Source organism: Triturus cristatus, chromosome 2_1 (genome assembly GCF_964204655.1).
Source record: "Triturus cristatus chromosome 2_1, aTriCri1.1, whole genome shotgun sequence".
Classification (NCBI taxonomy): domain Eukaryota; kingdom Metazoa; phylum Chordata; class Amphibia; order Caudata; family Salamandridae; genus Triturus; species Triturus cristatus.
This window is the reverse complement of record NC_140581.1, coordinates 653,126,639-653,141,666: the sequence shown is the minus strand read 5'-3', so window position 1 is coordinate 653,141,666 and position 15,028 is coordinate 653,126,639.

The following is a 15,028-nucleotide window of genomic DNA, read 5'->3' as shown; positions in this document are numbered from 1 at the left end:
ATTGGCAAAGAAATTTCGTTTAAGGGCCTAATGTGAAAACATGACTCTGTGTGCAAATAGGAATTACAGGCAGAGATTTATTGCGTATTGCTCTGGTGATTTCACAGTTGCATTAGATGGAAAGGGGGAGCCATTTTTTGGTGCAGAAGCAGACTCTTAGCACACACCCAGCTGCTTACCATGTGGAATCATGGACAGTATTCACAAGCGAGTGGGGTTTGAGGTTTCAGTCAGTAATGCAAATACATTCAGCATCACTAAGGCTGTTTGCCCTTGCTGGAGTGTAGGCAGTCACCCAGGTTACAAATGGTGCTGGTCTGAAAAAGCAGTTTGGACATGTGCTTTTTAAAAAATCTGAAAAGTGGATTCATAATGTGTCAGTCTGTAAAAGTGTTTATCACTTGCCAAAAAAAAGAGCAGTAAGTGTGCTTTCAAATTGGCAAAGAAATTTCGTTTTGTGACTAATGTGAAAACATGACTCTGTGTGCAAATAGGAATTACAGGCAGAGATTTATTGCGTATTGCTCTGGTGATTTCACAGTTGCATTAGAAGGAAAGGGGGAGCCATTTTTTGGTGCAGAAGCAGACTCTTAGCACACACCCAGCTGCTTACCATGTGGAATCATGCACAGTATTCACAAGCGAGTGGGGTTTGAGGTTTCAGTCAGTAATGCAAATACATTCAGCATCACTAAGGCTGGTTGCCCTTGCTGGAGTGTAGGCAGTCACCCAGGTTACAAATGGTGATGGTCTGAAAAAGCAGTTTGGACATGTGCTTTTTAAAAAATCTGAAAAGTGGATTCATAATGTGTCAGTCTGTAAAAGTGATTATCACTTGCCAAAAAAAAGAGCAGTAAGTGTGCTTTCAAATTGGCAAAGAAATTTTGTTTTGTGACTAATGTGAAAACAAATGTAGTAATATATTTAAATAAAATAAAGGAATTTTTTTTTAGTTTTTTTCAGGTATTGCTGAAGAGCAGTGAACAAAATTTAATATGCCTACAAAATCCAGAGTAAAAAAAGACCAAAAAAAAAACCTATATTTGAAGACTACTGGAGGACCTAAGTTAGTTGAAGATGCTCATGTTGGGAAAAAGAAAAAATCTTCTGGTAAGCAGACAAAAAATTTTCTAAAAAACATTCAAAAAAAGGAAAAATGTACAAAATGTCTGTACTGGAAAGAATGATTTCAATCGAAAACGACAGGAAAAAATTGAGAATTTAGTTAATGCAAATATACCTTCTGCAACTACAAAGATTAACTTAAACAGAAAAACAGCGTTTAAAGAGATACATAGAAAAATGTTTCAGAGAAGAGTTATGTCCAATTTGATAAAGGATGTGAAGAAATATAAGCAAAAGGCTACGTTTTATAAGAGAAAAAAAGAAATTGAAGCCATTGCAGCAAAGGCATTAGAATTAAAAAGGAAACTATTCATTTTAATTTTGAATAGGATGCGTACATTAGACAAAATGGTTAATGTACTGAAATCACTTAGCAAAAGGAAAAGAGTAGTGAACAGAACAAACTTTTCTAAAGTGTTTTTAGGAAAATGGATGCATAGTTCAAGTAGTGAACCTTTTTTTAATGAAGAGAGTTATTTTCAAAGTAATAGTTTGCTGCATGCAGTTGACACCAGAGGTCGTGCTTATGAAGTGAAAAATGGTTGCATAATGGAGAAGGAGATAATGGTTCCAAGAGATGAGGTACAAGTGATGGCGGATGAGGCTATGGGGAGACGTCCTAAAGCCCCAGTGTACACTTGGAATTGTAGTAGTATTTGCACTGTGCGTCAGGAATCTATTGATAAATTTCGTGAGTTTCTAAGAGAATATAGTAAAAAAAGTGTAAAATAGAAGATTAAGGTGCTTCAAAGTTTGGATCCATGCAGAGTGAGAGATAATACTGGTTTGCAGGGTCATTCTCTGGCTTGTCTATCTAGAAAAGTGTGTAATAGTGTTTTCCATCATTTTAGGATGCTGGCTGTTCATCATACTGAAATGAGAAAGTTTGTGAGACGGTTGTATTTTGCTAAAAGTCCAGCAATAAAGTTAGATGAATTGAATAGGGCTCTGTTCCGTGGAACGGTATCAGATGTAGAGAAGGTTGTTGATGAAATTCAGTTTTGTTACTTTGGTCCTGAACAAAACAGTGCAGAGAAGGACACAGTAAATGAGGAAGAAGTGGAAGAGAATGTAGAACCCTCTGTAAGTAATACATTTAATGATCACATAACAAAATTTGCAATAATCTCTAATGAAAGACCAAATATTACTTGTATTTGTTGCCGCAGAACTCATTATAGAAAACAAACCAGGTATGTTGATCTCTACAGAAAGAGTGAAAATGAAGATAATTATAAGTGGAAGGATTTTGCCACATATATATTTCTTGAAAATTGTTTTGAATTGGGTGAAGTTCAGCGTATTTGTAAATACTGTTACAACAAGTTAGAGGAAAATAGAATGCCGACCAGAGCTGTACATAATAATTTAGAATTGGATGCTATTCCTGCTGAACTTTCTGAATTAAATACATATGAGTCTATACTCATTCAATGTGTTCATCCGTTCCAGACCATAGTACGTATGGAGCCCAAAACTGGTAAATTACCTCCTTCAGATTTACTGAGAGGTTTAAAAGGTAGAGTGGTGTATTTGCCCTTGGATTTGAAAAAAACATATGGAAACTATTGATGCGGATACTTTGGAAACTGAACCATTAATTATTCTGGTTAATGGTGTACCTACAAAGAATAAGAAGATTTGGCAGGAGCTGGTAGATGTACGGAAAGTATAAAGAGCAAATTTGTATTTGAAAAGGAATAACAAATGGTATGAATCAATTTATATAGAAGAAGAAGAAGAAGAAGAAGATTTACAAGAAGACACAGAAACACCAACTGGACAAATTGAAAAAGTGGACAAGTCAAAGGAAGAAGAAATTTATGAACATTTTAGCATACATCCTCTTCATTCAAAAGAAGTTATGGGAGACAATATTGATCTATTTCAGATGAAGAAAGCAAAAGGAACTCCCGTGAGTGTATGGGAGGAGAGCTTGGAAGCTCGATGTTTTCCCCAGCTGTTTCCTAAAGGAAAAGGAGGACGATACGATGAACGTCCGGAACAGATTCCAGCTTCTGAGTATCGGACTACAAGACTATATGCTGAAGATCCCAGATTTCGACAAAGTATTCCTTATTTGTTCCATCTTTTATTTGAAAGCGACTTGTCTGCATTGTCTTATGCAGTAAATCACATTTTAAAAAGTGGAGTACATTTGCAAAATGTGTCTGCTAAGGATTTTATGGAGAAAGTGCAGCACCGAGATGATCATTTGGAAACACAACTGATCAATCTGATGGCTTGTCAGCGTGGGACAAATGAATATAGGAACACCAACATGGTTCGTTACCCTAAGCTGTGCGGAGTACGCTTGGGATGATTTACTGGATTTTCTACGAGAGGCAAATTTAAACATTAAAAACATCGAATACAAGACAGCAGGAGAACTGTGCTCATTGGATCCGGTTAATGTTTGCAGATATTTCAATCATAGATTTGAGGCTATGATGTCCTTCATCTGCAATAAAAAAAATCCATCTCTAGGAGAAGTAGTGGATTTCTTTTGGAGAAAAGAGTACCAGGCAAGAGGTGCTCCTCATATTCATATGCTGTTGTGGATCAAGGATGCCCCAAAGTTTGGAACAGATACTGATGAAGCAGTGTTATCTTACATTGAAGAATATGCAACATGTGCTATACCAAAAAGCACAGAAGAGAAAAAGTTAAAGGAGCAAGTTTTACGTTTCCAAAGTCATCGGTGTGGAAAATACTGTCGACGGAAATACAAGAGCAAAGATAAATACTACACTAAATGTCGATTTGGATTTCCTAGACCTGTTCTTTCAAATGGAAGAGTTAACAGTTTTATGTCATCTGTGAGACATACTATCACAAGAAAATCACCTAAGAATACCTACAACCTTAAAAGAAAAGAAGAATCAAAAAATATAAATGACTACAACCCAGTGATTTTATCCATGTGGAACGCTAACATGGATATACAGTATGTAGCTGACAATTCCATTGCTGTTGCTCGATATGTAACGTCTTACATTACGAAATCAGAAAAAACAGAATTGAAGGAAATGTGGGAAGAGATTTCTCACGAGAAAACTGTCAGTAAGAAGCTGTACAGTTTCAGTTTGAAGATGTTATCGCATCGAGAAATTGGATCCTACGAATGTTCAGATAGGTTATCTTCTGCAAGTCTCTACTCGAAATCAAGAAGAATAATTTGGGCAAGTTTAGGCCTTGCAGCAATGAGAAATCGGGTACTGAAATCTGTTGGAGAAATTGAATATTTGGCCGAGAATGACCCAGAAAGTACAGATATTTTGAAATCAAACATGTTGGACACATATTATCCCAAGAGAAGTCATCATCTGGAGAACATGTGTCTCTATGAAGTGCTGCAGAACTACATTTATTCACGGAAAGCCGCAGAAGACATCAACAATGGAAAATATAAAGTCATTGGTGAGGAAGGATGTTTGGTGAAGCAAACAAAAGGAAGTTTGATAAATCACCGGAAGCTGAGTTGCGACACTACTGACAAAAAGGAATTTTACTACTTGGCTCTTTTACAGCTGTTTAAACCATGGCGTACAGAGGATGAACTACTGGGAGAATTTCAAAGCTATGAAGATTCTTTTAATGCTTGCAAAGACAGCATACAATGCAATACATTCACAACTTATCTGCAAATGTTAAATGAAGAAATTGAACAGGAAACTACAATTGCAGCAGAAATAGCTAGAGACAGTTCTCAGGACAGCCAAAGTTCAGGAACACTCAGTCAAGATCCCCTAGGACAACCAATCGTTGAAAATGAAGCATCAATAGCCATGAATGAAGTGGAAACGGCTATGAATCAAGCTCAAGGAGAATTTATAGACTTACAAAATTTGGAAAGACAACTGAACTAAGAGCAGCAACAAATTTATGAAGAGATCAGAAAAAAAATTGATCACGGATTTCTACATGAAAAAAAAGAGTGCTCATGCACATCATTTCATCCAATCAGGATGTATGTAAGCGGACAAGCTGGAACTGGAAAAAGTTTCCTAATAAAAGTCATCAGAAGCTACCTACAGCAAAAAACGGATTCTACTTTGTCTTGTGTGGTTACTGCTCCAACTGGGTTAGCAGCATATAACATAAAAGGAATCACTTTACATCGTTTGCTAATGTTACCAGTGGAGCATGAGAACAAAATACAATACAACAAGCTAACTGGAGAAGCATGCTTGGAAGTTTCAAGAGTATTGAAGAAGATGCAAGTTCTCATTATTGATGAGGTGAGCATGGTATCAAACTTAATGCTTGCCTTTGTGCATTTAAGAATGCAGCAAATTCTGAAGACAGACTATGACGTGTTATTTGGAGGAAAACACGTCATAGTTTTTGGAGATCTTTTGCAACTTACTCCAGTTAAAGGACAACCAGTGTTTAATACTGTGACACATGAAGACACGAAGAAGTCATTGGGAAGCATCGGTAATACAAATATTTGGTCCTTCTTTGAGTACAAGGAACTTACAACTAATATGAGGCAAGCAAACGATGAAGAATATGGAAGTATTCTGAAAGATATCAGGATTGGACTACTCACAGAAGCTGGCAAAAAAGCATTACAGAGTCGGCTGCTACATAATTTATTTCCAAAGGAAGAAATAGTTGCAGAGAAGATATACAAGAACATTGCAGAAAACAAAAGTGTCATCTGCTTAATGCCAACTCTACGTGAATGCTCAATATTCAATGAGGAGCTTTTGAAATTGGAAAAGGAAGATATCAGGAAATTGGAAGCAGTGGACAAAATTGAGGATGGAAGAATTACTGTCACATTAACAGGCACACTGAAAAATAAATTGGATTTACTAGAGAAGAACATTTCCAAAACAGCTGGATTAGAAAAAAATCTATATGTTTGCATGAACTGTAGAGTATTTTTAAGGAGAAATTTGGATGTTGAAAAAGGTTTAGTTAATGGAGCTATGGGAAGAGTTGTGGGTTTTATTAATTATCAGAAAAAAGATGGAATTGAATGTTTAAAAATAAAATTTGATCAGATAGAAGAAGTTAAAGACATTTGTCGTTGTTCAGTTCGTTTCATGCTTGTGAAAGACTTATATGTACGTAGGAAGCAGTTTCCGTTTTCGCTAGCATATGCTGTAACTATTCACAAGTCTCAAGGATTGACTGTAGATTGTGCATTTGTGAACATTGGTTCAACTGTGTTCAAAGAAGGTATGGCATATGTTGCTTTGTCACGAGTGAAAACATTATCAGGTTTATTCATGATAGACTTTGATGATTCAAAAGTTAGTGCTGATACAAATTGTGTAAAGGAGTATAATAGATTAAGAAGAAGCTATGCTACTCATTTAGGTCAGTATCCTGTGTTGGAGAAACGTGTAGTTTCTCGTAAAAGGAGAAATGAGAATATCTGTAATGAAGATGTAGAGAGGAGGAAAAAAAAGAGGAGTGATGTAATTGCAAGCAAAAAGAATAAGGAAAATGAAGAACAGGTTGTAGGATGTTATTTTGAAAATAGCTCTGGTGTCAACTGCTACGCTAATGTAGTGCTGAATGTTGCATTTTATCTGGAAAGTTTGCAAGAGCAGATAATAGTAAATCAGGGAAAAAGATTCTGTTCTGTGCTGAGTCTCCTTTTTGAAAAGCTGAGTAATGATAAAACTCAAATAGAAAGTGCTACTGAAATTAGAAAAGTTTTAGATGTATGTTCAGGACGAACACAGTTTTCTCAAAATGTACAGCAAGACGCACAGGAATTCTTGATGTTTTTTCTTCAGGTACTGGAAGAAGAAGGGGTTCCCATTGATAATTTATTTGGTCTCTCTTATAAATGGGAACATAGTTGTGAAAACTGTTATAATATATGTGGCTCTAATGTTGATTCTGAAAGGTTTATTTATTTAACATTGCCAGAAAGTAAAACAGTCACTTTTGCTAAATTAGTTAAAGATGCTAATCATAGCATGGAATGCGGTGAGTGTCAATCTGAAATGTTTTCAACATTAATTTTAAAGGAATACGGACAGTATGTAATTTTAATGATGCAACGCTGTAAAGCTGATGGTTCAAAATTAGATACTTTAATAAAGAAGTTTACAGGACAGCAATTATCAATTTCAGGAAAAACTTTTGTAACAGTTGCAATAATTTTCCATGATGGACCTACTGTAACTTCTGGACATTACACAGTTTATCTTAAATGTGAAAAAGGCTGGACACTGTGTAATGATTCCCAATTGATTTTTAAGCAACGTTTGCCTTTTGATTTAGCAAATTCCTATCTAATCTTCCTGAAACCTAAATTTTAGAGAGATTTGGCAACATCTGGACAAAACAATTTTACCATTTTATTGGATTACCATTTGGAATTTACAAATAAAAAGATTTAACAAATTATCATTTGGCCTAATGGAAAGGTAACCAATTGTAATGTGGAATTTTTCCATTTTTTAAGGAAACTTTGGAAAACCAAAAATTTAGAAAAAATCGGTAACATCTGCACAATTTAAATTTTGGAATGTTATTGGATTGCCATTGGAAATTTTTTCAAAAAAGATTTTTAAAATTACTATTTGGCCATGCGGAAAAGTAAACAATTCTATTGTGGACTTATTTAATTATTAATTAATCTTTCGGAAACCAAAATGTTACAGAGAATCGGTGACATCTGTACAATTTAAACTTTAGATTTTTATTGGATTACCATTGGAAATTAAACAAAAAAAGAATTTTAAAATTACTATTTGGCCTAAAGGAAATGGAACCAGATGTATTGTGGAGTTATTTGAGATATATTATTGTGATTATACTTCTGAAACAAAAATATCAGACGGTATTTTAAAGAAATAAGTATTGATATTAGATGATACTTTTTAAGAATATTATGCATTTCTATAAAGTTATGTTTATGCAAAAAGAGATTGTGGGCTTTTTGAAAACAATCTTTGAGATTGTTAATTTTTTTTTTGCCTGCTGTTAAATGATGAATGCAATTGCTTTCACAATTTATAGTGAAATGCAATATTTTCTGAAAACAGCAAAAAAAAGGCAAAAATATTTTTTGAAAAACATGTAAATATGTGTACTGTATTATAAAATGTTTTATTAAATATTAATACTTTTTTCTTTTTTTTCAGATTGAGATAGAAAATTTTCGAAAACTAGAACCATTTTTAAAGCAATTAAAAAAAAATTAAATGAATAAATCTTTTTTTGAGTGGGTATGGTAAGTCAATAATGTCATGGTCCCTTTTTTCCACTTCTCTATAATCACATTTTCAGTTTTTAATTGTAGTCTCTCAAGGACCTTGTAATGTGATAATTGATTTTTAGTGTTTTTTAAAAAAAAAAAAAACAAATACGCGTACCGTACGCGTACGGTAAAAAAAAAAAAAAAAAAGTTTTAAAAAAAATATATAAAAAATAGATGAAAGGTAAGGTTGGCTCTTAAAAGAGCTGTTGTGTTCATGCAGGGACAGAGGAAAGAAAGATTGGGAATATTAGACGGTACGACAAGTGTGCTGATCTATTTTACAGTTCACTAGGGAAATACTGGTCTCCCTATAAGTAATTAGATCATGACAAGTGGCGCACCGTACTTCAACCCTCGCAAACCGAGGGTTAATTTCCAGAGGACCAGAAAAAGGAGATGCTCCCCCCACAGATGAAGGGCTCACCTGACCTGCAGAAGAAGGACTCGGCCCTGCAGATGATGGTCCAGGCTGAGCTGCTGTGGATGTGCTTGGTTGATTTACTGAAGGGTTACCTTCAGTAAGTCGAGCATGTGTCCTACTGTGTACATCCTTAAGGTGTCTCATCATGGTGTGATTCCCAAAGGAATACTTCCTGTCAGGATTCCCTCTTGAAAGTACACGCTTACACAGCTTGCAAGTCACTAAGGGTGCATTTACCTTTTGCTGGCCTTCTGGAAAAGTAAAATACTCCCATACGTAAGAGGTCTTTTGTTTCCTCGCTCTCTGCCTCAAGGTAGTGCTGCTAGCCTCACTCTCAGAAGAGCTCTGCTGTTCTGCCATCGTATCACAAAGACAACCCAGCTCCTTCTCCTAAGGGATCACAAGCAGAAATGAGGGGAATGGGTGTGGTGTAGGAGAGTTCTAGAACTGAAAGTAGTTTCAACCAATCAAAAGTTGTGTTTCATGATCACATGACCCACCGTACGCTTACGGTGCGCTTACGGCAAAAGTACGCATGCGTGTAAAAAAGACACGCGCTCGCGCGCATGCGCATAACAGTCACTCCCCGACACTTCCGCGTAACGTGCGCGTGTAGCGTACACGTGTACGCGCCCCACGCGGAGTACGCGCGGCTACGCAAATTGCGTAACTATACGCAAACAGCGTAGATAGATTACGGACATTGCGTAAACCGTACGCTTACCATAAGCTTACCGTACGCGCACTAAAAAAAAATTTAAAAAAAAGGAAAAAATGTATTGATAATAAATTTTAAATGTTTATTTTATAAAAAATGTAAAATAAAAACATATTGTAGAATTTTAAAAATTTAACCATAGTCTTTAAAAAAGGATAGAAAATTAAAATAAAAATATGTAAAAAAAAAAAAAGAAGAAAAAAAAAAAATTAGCATTTAAAAAACCTTGCAAATTCACTGAAAAAACCATGGGTTTCACACACGTTATAGTTAGGAATTAGCATTTAAAAAACCTTTGAAATTCACTGAAAAAACCATGGGTTTCACACACGTTATAGTTAGGAATTAGCATTTAAAAAACCTTAGAAATTCAATGAAAAAACCAAAGGTTTCACACATGTTATAGTTAGCTGGACATTTCACTCGTAAAAAACCAATGAAATTCCCCCGTTATAGTTAGTTCAGCTAACTATAACTCGCGCGCCCGCAATGCACTACTGATGACGTCACATATTACATCACTCATGACATGGTCAGTGACATCACTCATGACATCACTGATGACATCTCAAATGACATCACTGATGACATTATCCTTGTGACAGAGTGGTAGACCTCCTCTCACCCTAATATAACCTTTGATACAAACATTCAAAAATAGAGACTAAAATTTTCAAAAAAATGGACATACCAATAACAGTTACAACAACCTATTCAGTAATTCTAAGATCTACATACACATCCACTCATCCACCAACAATCCTATACAGTCACTCATACATGTACTCACACATCATATGTACTCATACACCTAATCATCCTGTAACACAATGCCACTCATCCATAGAGTTACTCACACATAGTCACTCATGCTAATAAAGAATCAAACATCCATTTACTTGCATATACAGTTATACACACACCACCACACTTACTTTTACAGAAACTTACACATACTTAGTCTTTTAAACAATCACTTATAGAAACACATACTTATTCATACAGGAACTCTTTCAATCTCTCACTCTCACATATACTCACTTATAAACACCAATAGTCACATATACTAGTTTAAAACATATGTAGTTACTTATGAAGACACTATTGAGACAGTCATTCACTCACTAACACACCCATGCACACACTCATCCACCCATACAGTCCTGCACACATGCTGTCTTCAACACATACAAACAGTGAGTCACTCATTCATGCATCTATGCACTACGTAATACCCCCCACCGCACCATGAAGACACTCAGACACTCATACTGATACTCAAAAAACCAACTATTAACCTATATAGACACTCATGTAGCTACTCACCAACCCATGCAGCCACTTATATACAAAGTGAGAGACTGATACAGGTATTTACACATTTAAACATTACTCACTTAGCCATGTATTCAAAAAGATACCCTTAATCAGTCAGTAATACAACTAATTTTTCAAAAACAAATCATCAATTTAGACACTTATATACTAATTTATTCTTCCATCGACCTTGAGATATACATATATAAAACATATTTAATTTTCAGAAAAACACACATTCACTGGATGATGTCATCAGTGATGTCATTTGAGATGTCATCAGTGATGTCATGAGTGATGTCACTGACCATGTCATGAGTGATGTAATATGTGACGTCATCAGTAGTGCATTGCGGGCGCGCGAGTTATAGTTAGCTGAACTAACTATAACGGGGGAATTTCATTGGTTTTTTACGAGTGAAATGTCCAGCTAACTATAACATGTGTGAAACCTTTGGTTTTTTCATTGAATTTCTAAGGTTTTTTAAATGCTAATTCCTAACTATAACGTGTGTGAAACCCATGGTTTTTTCAGTGAATTTCAAAGGTTTTTTAAATGCTAATTCCTAACTATAACGTGTGTGAAACCCATGGTTTTTTCAGTGAATATATATATATATATTCACTGAAAAAACCATAGGTTTCAGGCACGTTATAGTTAGGAATTAGCATTTAAAAAACCTTAGAAATTCACTGAAAAAACCATAGGTTTCAGGGGCGTTATAGTTAGCTGGACTTTTCACCCTTACAAAACCATTGAAATTCCCCCGTTATAGTTAGTTCAGCTAACTATCACTCGCGCGCCCGCAATGCACTGCTGATGAAGTCACATATTACATCACTCATGACATGGTCAGTGACATCACTCATGACATAACTGATGACATCTCAAATGACATCACTGATGACATCATCCAGTGAATGTGTGTTTTTCTGAAAACTACATATGTTTTATATATGTATATCTCAAGGTCGATGGAAGAATAAATGGGTATATAAGTGTCTAAATGGATGATTTGTTTTTGAAAAATTGATTGTATAACTGACTGATTAAGCGTATCTTAGTGAATACATGGCTTAGGGCCCGATTCACAGAATTAACTTAAGACAAAATCCTAAACTTACTACTTTTGGTATTCACAGAATGCACTTATTACTTTTGGTATTCACAGAATGCACTTACTACTTTTGGTATTCACAGAATGGATTTACGACTACTAACTTTACGTCCGCACTCGGGCCGGAAATTCCGGCCTGGAGGCGGAGCTTCCAGCCGGATGCGGAGTTTCCAGGCCAGAGGCGGGGCTTCCAGGCCGGAGGCAGAGCTTCCGGCCTGGAGGTGGGGATTCCGGCCAGTGGCGGAGATTTAGCAATGGCAAAATTTCCACCTCCGGGCCGGAAGCCCCGCCTCCGGGCCGGAAACCCCGCCTCCGGCCCAGAAGCTCCGCCTCCGGGCCAGCATTTCCCGCCCGAGTGCGGATGTAAAATTAGTAGTCGTAAATCCGTTCTGTGAATACCAAAAGTAGTAAGTTTAGGATTTTGTCTTAAGTTATTTCTGTGAATCGGACCCTTAGTGAGTAATGTTTAAATGTGTAAATATCTGTATCAGTCTCTCACTTTGTGTATAAGTGGCTGCATGGGTTGGTGAGTAGCTACATGAGTGTCTATATAGATTATTAGTTGGTTTTTTGAGTATCAGTATGAGTGTCTGAGTGTCTGTATGGTTCGGTGGGGGGTATTACGTAGTGCATAGGTGCATGAATGAGTGACTCACTGTTTGTATGTGTTGAAGACAGCAAGTGTGCAGGACTGTATGGATGGATGAGTGTGTGCATGGGTGTGTTAGTGAGTGATAGACTGTCTCAATAGTGTCTTTATGAGTAACTACATATGTTTTAAACTAGTTTATGTGACTGTTGGTGTATATAAGTGAGTATATGTGAGAGTGAGAGATTGAAAGAGTTCCTGTATGAATAAGTATGTGTTTCTATAAGTGATTGTTTAAAAGACTAAGTATGTGTAAGTTTCTGTAGAGTAAGTGTGGTGGTGTGTGTATAAATGTATATGCAAGTAAATGGATGTTTGATTCTTTATTAGCATGAGTGACTCTGTGTGTGAGTAACTCTATGGATGAGTGGCATTGTGTAACAAGATGTATAGGTCTGTGAGTACATATGATGAGTGAGTACATGTATGAGTGACTGTATAGGACTGTTGGTGAATGAGTGGATGTGTATGTGGATCTTAGAATTACTGAATAGGTTGTTGTAACTGGTATTGGTATGTCCATTGTTTTGAACATTGTAGTTTCTATTTTTGAATGTGTGTATCAAAGGTTATACTAGGGGAAGAGGAGGTCTGCCACTCTATCACAAGGATGATGTCATCAGTGATGTCATTAGTGATGTCATTTGAGATGTCATCAGTGATGTCATGAGTGATGTCACTGACCATGTCATGAGTGATGTAATATGTGACGTCATCAGCAGTGCATTGCGGGCGCGCGAGTTATAGTTAGCTGAACTAACTATAACAGGGGAATTTCGATGGTTTTGTACGAGTGAAAAGTCCAGCTAACTATAACGCCCCTGAAACCTATGGCTTTTTCAGTGAATTTCCAAGGTTTTTTAAATGCTAATTCCTAACTATAACGTGCCTGAAACCTATGGTTTTTTCAGTGAATTTCAAAGGTTTTTTAAATGCTAATTTCTAACTATGCCTACAGAGATAGGACATGTGAAGAAAGACGAAAAAACGCACAGAAAGAAAAAAAGAAATGCAGAAAGAAGCAACAGAAGTCCTCATAGATGAAGAAAAGTGCAGGAAGAAGGATAACGTGCAGAAAGAACTAACAGAACAGCAGAAAGAAGCCTTGTTGCAAAATCATCCTCTACCCTCAACTTTTTCAGACGGATACTGGTGGTAACTGAGTCTGACTAACCAGTCCTAGAGCTAGTGCTATGTTAAAAGTCACTCAGAATACAGTGAAAACACCTACATACACTAGGGAACACTATGCATTGGGGTCCCCCTGTGATCAGCATGACCTCCTCTGTAAGCCCCTAGTATATAATAGGGCAGGGGATTAAAACTACCTCTTAAAACGCGCCACAGGGCGTGTTTGCACACGTCACCTCAGGGCCCGTCCCCTCACTTCCCCACTGTGTAAACACGCCGTGTGGCCGTTTTAAGTTGGGAGATCAAGTCCCCTTGAATCCTGAGGGTCCCTAGGATCCAACTAGACCACTAGGTACCTCCAGTAAGCGCCACAGAGCTGTATTGCAGAGAGATGTAAAAAGGGGCACGGCCTAGACCACCTCTCTGCAACGCAGCGGAGTGGTGCTTACTGGAAGCACCTGGTGGGCTAGTTGGCCCCCAGGGTCCCTCAGGATTGAAGGGGAATTATTTTCCCAACTTAAAATACGCCACAGGGCTTGTTTGCACACGTTAACTCAGGCCCCGTCCCCTCCCTTCACCACTGTGTAAACACGCCCTGTGGCCGTTTGTAGTTGGGAGATTAAGTTCATTTGAATCCTGAGTGTCCCTAGGGTCCAACTAGCCCACTAGGTACCTCCAGTATGCGCCACAGAGCTGCGTTGCAGAGAGGTGTAAAATGGGGCACGGCCTGGACCACCTCTCTGCAACGCAGCTCAGTGGCGCTTACTGGAAGCACCTGGTGGGCTAGTTAGCCCCCAGGGGCCCTCAGGATTGAAGGGGAATTATTTCCCCAACTTAAAACGCGCCACAGGGCTTGTTTGCACACGTTAACTCAGGCCCCGTCCCCTCCCTTCACCACTGTGTAAACACGCCCTGTGACCGTTTTTAGTTGGGAGATTAAGTTAATTTGAATCCTGAGGGTCCCTAGGGTCCGACTAGCCCACTAGGTACCTCCAGTATGGGCCACAGAGCTGCGTTGCAGAGAGGTGTAAAAAGTGGCACGGCCTGGACCACCTCTCTGCCACGCAGCTCAGTGGCACTTACTGGAAGCACCTGGTGGGCTAGTTAGCCCCCAGGGGCCCTCAGGATTGAAGGGGAATTATTTCCCCAACTTAAAACGCACCATAGGGCGTGTTTGCACACGTCACCTCAGGCCCCGTCCCCTTCCTTCCCCACTGTGTAAACATGCCCTGTGGCCGTTTTTTAAGTTGGGAGAATAAGTCCCCTTGAATCCTGAGGATCCCTAGGGGCAAAATAGCCCGCTAGGTACGTGAAG